This window comes from Oncorhynchus mykiss, chromosome 17, assembly GCF_013265735.2.
Source record: "Oncorhynchus mykiss isolate Arlee chromosome 17, USDA_OmykA_1.1, whole genome shotgun sequence".
In the NCBI taxonomy this organism is placed as follows: Eukaryota; Metazoa; Chordata; class Actinopteri; order Salmoniformes; family Salmonidae; genus Oncorhynchus; species Oncorhynchus mykiss.
The window spans coordinates 8,281,153-8,289,136 of record NC_048581.1 but is presented as its reverse complement, the minus strand read 5'-3'; positions in this window follow the sequence as shown (position 1 = coordinate 8,289,136).

Below are 7,984 nucleotides of genomic sequence, written 5' to 3'. Positions count from 1 at the left end.
GGACAGCAGCGCAATTAGACCCCAAAAAACCATGAGAAAACAAAAAGATAATTACTTGACACATTGGAAAGAATTAACAAAAACACTGAGCAAACTAGAATGCTATTTGGCCCTAAACAGAAAGTACACAATGGCAGAATACCTGACCACTGTGACTGACCCTAACTTAAGGAAGGCTTTGACTATGTACCAACTCAGTGAGCATAGCCTTGCTATTGAGAAAGGCTGCCGTAGGCAGACCTGGCTCTGAAGAGAAGACAGGCTATGTGCAAACTGCCCACAAAATGAGGTGGAAACTGAGCTGCACTTCCTAACCTCCTGCCCAATGTATGACCATATTAGAGATACATATTTCCCTGAGATTACACAGACCCACAAAGAATTCGAAAACAAACAACATTTTTATCTGCAGGGTGAAATTCCACAATGTGCCATCACAGCAGCAATATTTGTGACCTTTTGCCACAAGAGAAAGACAATCAGTGAAGAACAAACACCATTGTAAATACAACCCATATTTATGTTTATTTATTTTCCCTTTTGTTCATGAACCATTTGCACATTGTTACAACACTGAACCTAATATGACATTTTAAATGAGAGGATGCAACAAAGGAGAGCGATATAAAAATATAGAGGGAGAAGGAGGGGATAGGGAGACAAAGGAAGGAATTGAAAGAGAGAGAGAGAGAGAGAGAGAGATAGGAGAGGATAGGGAGACAAAGGAAGGAATTGAAAGCGCGAGAGGTCATCAAGAGAGGGAGAGCGAGGGAGAGAGAGAGAGAGGGAGATAGGAGGGGATAGGGAGATAAAGGAAGGAGTTGAAAGAGAGAGAGGCCATCAGGAGAGGGAGAGAGGGGTGAGATGCAACAAATTAGAGATATAGAACCAAATAACCTGGAAGAAAAAAGAGGGTAAGGAGTAGAAATAGAGAGAGAAATAAATAAATCAAGTGAGAGAGGGTGTGTGTGTGTGTGTGTCTGTGTGTGTGTTGATCCACAGTGTTCTTCTCTAACGATAATTGGTTTGAGACATTGTTTATTCAACCACTGTACTGCAGCCAGTCTCCCGGAGGTATGTGTGCGCGTGTGTGTGTGCGTGCGTGTGTGTGTGTGTGTGTGTGTGTGTGTGTGCGTGCGTGGGTGTGTGTGTGTGTGTCTGTGTGTGTGTTGATCCACAGTGTTCTTCTCTAACGATAATTGGTTTGAGACATTGTTTATTCAACCACTGTACTGCAGCCAATCTCCCGGAGGTATGTGTGCGCGTGTGTGTGTGCGTGCGTGTGTGTGTGTGTGTGTGTGTGTGTGTGTGCGTGCGTGCGTGCGTGCGTGTGCGTGTGCGTGTGCGTGTGTGTGTCACCCAGGGGGCATGTCAACATATAACTAACTAATGTTTACTCATATTAACAAAGCAAATAGAGGGACACATAGTCCAGATAGACAGCAATAAAAACTGTACCAGAGATACACAGAGTTAAGTCAGAGGAAAGACTAAGAGAAATGGAGGAACTTATTCAAGAAAGATCCAGTGTAAATATATCATTTAAAAAAAAAACGATCTGGATGGAATATGGTGGAAAATGGACCAAAGTCTTCTTCAATCTTCAACATAGCAATGGTACCAAAAATAATTTACAAATGACGGATTCACCAAATTATATTCTGAAAGAGGAAGCAAAGTATTCTAAACATATGTTTTAATTTCAATTCTCCTCCGTCTCCATGAACCAAAGTTAATTTTAAGGATTTTTAAAAATATGAATCATGTAAAATTAACATCTGTACAGAAAGACTCATGTGAAGGCCAAATTACAGAGGAGGGACCTCTTGATGCCTTTAAGGCTGGGAAAACTCCATGGCTAGATGACATACCAGTGGAAGTATACAAAGGAAACTCCAGACTGGATGACATACCAGTGGAAGTATACAAAGGAAACTCCAGGCTCGATGACATACCAGTGGAAGTATACAAAGGAAACTCCAGGCTGGATGACATACCAGTGGAAGTATACAAAGGAAACTCCAGGCTGGATGACATACCAGTGGAAGTATACAAAGGAAACTCCAGACTGGATGACATACCAGTGGAAGTATACAAAGGAAACTCCAGGGCTGGGTGACATACCAGTGGAAGTATACAAAGGAAACTCCAGGGCTGGATGACATACCAGTGGAAGTATACAAAGGAAACTCCAGGCTGGATGACATACCAGTGGAAGTATACAAAGGAAACTCCAGGGTTGGATGACATACCAGTGGAAGTATACAAAGGAAACTCCAGGGCTGGATGACATACCAGTGGAAGTATACAAAGGAAACTCCAGGGCTGGATGACATACCAGTGGAAGTATACAAAGGAAGCTCCAGGGCTGGATGACATACCAGTGGAAGTATACAAAGGAAACTCCATGCTGGATGACATACCAGTGGAAGTATACAAAGGAAACTCCAGGGTTGGATGACATACCAGTGGAGGTATACAAAAACCTTTGTTGATATACTCAGAGAACCATTATTAGCATGTTTTAACCAATGGTAGACTAGCCGATACTCAACAAGAACGTCTGATTTCATTATTACTGAAACAGGACCACAGGTTGTAAATATAAAGATCCATTTACGTAAAAAAAATAAAAATTGGAGGCCTCTTACACTTCAGTGTTGTGATACAAACATTCTCGCAAAGTGCAGAATTCAAAAGGTAGTATATTATTATTCAGCCTGATCAGGTTTTTATAAGACTCGTACTGGAAGCACTAGGACAAACCTTGAGATGTTATTCAGCCTGATCAGGTTTTTATAAGACTCGTACTGGAAGCACTAGGACAAACCTTGAGATGTTATTCAGCCTGATCAGGTTTTTATAAGACTCGTACTGGAAGCACTAGGACAAACCTTGAGATGTTATTCAGCCTGATCAGGTTTTTATAAGACTCGTACTGGAAGCACTAGGACAAACCTTGAGATGTTATTCAGCCTGATCAGGTTTTTATAAGACTCGTACTGGAAGCACTAGGACAAACCTTGAGATGTTATTCAGCCTGATCAGGTTTTTATAAGACTCGTACTGGAAGCACTAGGACAAACCTTGAGATGTTATTCAGCCTGATCAGGTTTTTATAAGACTCGTACTGGAAGCACTAGGACAAACCTTGAGATGTTATTCAGCCTGATCAGGTTTTTATAAGACTCGTACTGGAAGCACTAGGACAAACCTTGAGATGTTATTCAGCCTGATCAGGTTTTTATAAGACTCGTACTGGAAGCACTAGGACAAACCTTGAGATGTTATTCAGCCTGATCAGGTTTTTATAAGACTCGTACTGGAAGCACTAGGACAAACCTTGAGATGTTATTCAGCCTGATCAGGTTTTTATAAGACTCGTACTGGAAGCACTAGGACAAACCTTGAGATGTTATTCAGCCTGATCAGGTTTTTATAAGACTCGTACTGGAAGCACTAGGACAAACCTTGAGATGTTATTCAGCCTGATCAGGTTTTTATAAGACTCGTACTGGAAGCACTAGGACAAACCTTGAGATGTTATTCAGCCTGATCAGGTTTTTATAAGACTCGTACTGGAAGCACTAGGACAAACCTTGAGATGTTATTCAGCCTGATCAGGTTTTTATAAGATTCGTACTGGAAGCACTAGGACAAACCTTGAGATGTTATTCAGCCTGATCAGGTTTTTATAAGACTCGTACTGGAAGCACTAGGACAAACCTTGAGATGTTATTCAGCCTGATCAGGTTTTTATAAGACTCGTACTGGAAGCACTAGGACAAACCTTGAGATGTTATTCAGCCTGATCAGGTTTTTATAAGACTCGTACTGGAAGCACTAGGACAAACCTTGAGATGTTATTCAGCCTGATCAGGTTTTTATAAGATTCGTACTGGAAGCACTAGGACAAACCTTGAGATGTTATTCAGCCTGATCAGGTTTTTATAAGATTCGTACTGGAAGCACTAGGACAAACCTTGAGATGTTATTCAGCCTGATCAGGTTTTTATAAGACTCGTACTGGAAGCACTAGGACAAACCTTGAGATGTTATTCAGCCTGATCAGGTTTTTATAAGATTCGTACTGGAAGCACTAGGACAAACCTTGAGATGTTATTCAGCCTGATCAGGTTTTTATAAGATTCGTACTGGAAGCACTAGGACAAACCTTGAGATGTTATTCAGCCTGATCAGGTTTTTATAAGACTCGTACTGGAAGCACTAGGACAAACCTTGAGATGTTATTCAGCCTGATCAGGTTTTTATAAGACTCGTACTGGAAGCACTAGGACAAACCTTGAGATGTTATTCAGCCTGATCAGGTTTTTATAAGACTCGTACTGGAAGCACTAGGACAAACCTTGAGATGTTATTCAGCCTGATCAGGTTTTTATAAGATTCGTACTGGAAGCACTAGGACAAACCTTGAGATGTTATTCAGCCTGATCAGGTTTTTATAAGATTCGTACTGGAAGCACTAGGACAAACCTTGAGATGTTATTCAGCCTGATCAGGTTTTTATAAGACTCGTACTGGAAGCACTAGGACAAACCTTGAGATGTTATTCAGCCTGATCAGGTTTTTATAAGATTCGTACTGGAAGCACTAGGACAAACCTTGAGATGTTATTCAGCCTGATCAGGTTTTTATAAGACTCGTACTGGAAGCACTAGGACAAACCTTGAGATGTTATTCAGCCTGATCAGGTTTTTATAAGACTCGTACTGGAAGCACTAGGACAAACCTTGAGATGTTATTCAGCCTGATCAGGTTTTTATAAGACTCGTACTGGAAGCACTAGGACAAACCTTGAGATGTTATTCAGCCTGATCAGGTTTTTATAAGACTCGTACTGGAAGCACTAGGACAAACCTTGAGATGTTATTCAGCCTGATCAGGTTTTTATAAGACTCGTACTGGAAGCACTAGGACAAACCTTGAGATGTTATTCAGCCTAATCAGGTTTTTATAAGACTCGTACTGGAAGCACTAGGACAAACCTTGAGATGTTATTCAGCCTGATCAGGTTTTTATAAGACTCGTACTGGAAGCACTAGGACAAACCTTGAGATGTTATTCAGCCTGATCAGGTTTTTATAAGACTCGTACTGGAAGCACTAGGACAAACCTTGAGATGTTATTCAGCCTGATCAGGTTTTTATAAGACTCGTACTGGAAGCACTAGGACAAACCTTGAGATGTTATTCAGCCTGATCAGGTTTTTATAAGATTCGTACTGGAAGCACTAGGACAAACCTTGAGATGTTATTCAGCCTGATCAGGTTTTTATAAGACTCGTACTGGAAGCACTAGGACAAACCTTGAGATGTTATTCAGCCTGATCAGGTTTTTATAAGATTCGTACTGGAAGCACTAGGACAAACCTTGAGATGTTATTCAGCCTGATCAGGTTTTTATAAGACTCGTACTGGAAGCACTAGGACAAACCTTGAGATGTTATTCAGCCTGATCAGGTTTTTATAAGACTCGTACTGGAAGCACTAGGACAAACCTTGAGATGTTATTCAGCCTGATCAGGTTTTTATAAGATTCGTACTGGAAGCACTAGGACAAACCTTGAGATGTTATTCAGCCTGATCAGGTTTTTATAAGATTCGTACTGGAAGCACTAGGACAAACCTTGAGATGTTATTCAGCCTGATCAGGTTTTTATAAGACTCGTACTGGAAGCACTAGGACAAACCTTGAGATGTTATTCAGCCTGATCAGGTTTTTATAAGACTCGTACTGGAAGCACTAGGACAAACCTTGAGATGTTTCTAAGACTTGATTGGAGTCCACCTGTGATATATTCAATTGATTGGACATGATTTGGAAAGGCACACACCTGTCTATATGAAAACTATGCAACAACTGCTGAGATCAAAGGAATTGTCCGTAGAGCTCCGAGACAGGATTGTTCCGAGGCACAGATCTGGGGAAGGGACCAAAAATAAATGTCTGCAGCATTGAAGGTCCCCAAGAACACAGTGGCCTCCATCATTCTTAAATGGAAAAAAGTTTGGAAACCCCAAGACTCTTCCTAGAGCTGGCCGCGTGACCAAACTGAGCAATCGGCGGGGAAGTGCCTTGGTCAGGGAGTAAACCAAGAACCCGAGGGTCAATCTGACAGAGCTCCAGAGTTCCTCTGTGGAGATGGGAGAACCTTCCAGAAGAACAACGATCTCTGCAGCACTTCCCCAATCATGTCTTTATGGTAGAGAGGCCAGACGGAAGCCTCTCCTCAGTAAAAGGCACATGACAGCCCGCTTGGAGTTTGCCAAAAGGCACGTAAAGGACTCTCAGATCATGAGAAACAAGATTCTCTGGTCTGATGAAACCAAGATTGAACTATTTTGGCCTGAATGTGTGGTGAAGGGGGAGGAGGTGAGGAGGGAGGGGAAGAAAGACATTGTACCTCTGCACATCGACTCGGTACTGGTTTCCCCTATATTATCATTACTCATTGTGTATGTGTTCCTCATGCAATTAGTATTATTAGTAGTAGTAGTATAGTAGTATTATGATTATCATTATGATTTTGATTATTATTAGTAGTAGTAGTAGTAGTAGTATTATGATTATCATTATGATTTAGATTATTAGTATTATTAGTAGTAGTAGTATTATGATTATCATTATGATTTTGATTATTATTAGTATTATGATTATAATAATTAGTATTATTATTATTAGTAGTAGTAGTAGTAGTTTTATGATTATCATTATGATTTTGATTATTATTAGTATTATGATTATAATAATTAGTATTATTATTATTATTAGTAGTAGTAGTAGTATTATGATTATCATTATGATTTTGATTATTATTAGTATTATGATTATAATAATTAGTATTATTATTAGTAGTAGTAGTAGTAGTAGTATTATGATTATAATAATTAGTATTATTATTATTATTAGTAGTAGTAGTAGTATTATGATTATCATTATGATTTTGATTATTATTAGTATTATTATGATCTAGAATAATCAGAATGATAATAATACTACTAAAAATATTAACAATGATTATGATTATTATTTTTTAGGGTTATTTAATACAAGTCTATATATATTTACCAAAAAGTATACGTGCGGTTGGAAATGATGCAGATAATTACATTATAGATAGAACTCACAATCTATCTGCAATATTAAAGCTGATCTATATATATATATATATATATATATATATATATATGTCTACTTATTAGTCATGCGTACCTGAGATCCAATCAGAGGTTACCTCCCTGTAAGGTCATTATGGCAACCAGGAAGGTAACCGTGGTGTTGAGTTTGATGGGCGCTGACACTTCTTGTATCCTGTCATGCCCATATTTGGACAGTTATATAAAGTATGCATGAATATTTGAAGATTGATGTTTAAATAATTTAATAGTTTCGTTTAGGACATTTTTCTCTGAGATTAAATGAAAGTAGGAATTCCATCGAAATCTAGGGAATGAATCATATGAACATATATACTCCATATACTACCATCACAATCTAGGGAATGAATCATATGAACTCCATATACTACCATCACAATCTAGGGAATGAATCATATGAACATATATACTACCATCACAATCTAGGGAATGAATCATATGAACATATATACTACCATCACAATCTAGGGAATGAATCATATGAACATATATACTCCATATACTACCATCACAATCTAGGGAATGAATCATATGAACATATATACTCCATATACTACCATCACAATCTAGGGAATGAATCATATGAACATATATACTACCATCACAATCTAGGGAATGAATCATATGAACATATATACTCCATATACTACCATCACAATCTAGAGAATGAATCATATGAACATATATACTCCATATACTACCATCACAATCTAGGGAATGAATCATATGAACATATATACTCCATATACTACCATCACAATCTAGGGAATGAATCATATGAACATATATACTACCATCACAATCTA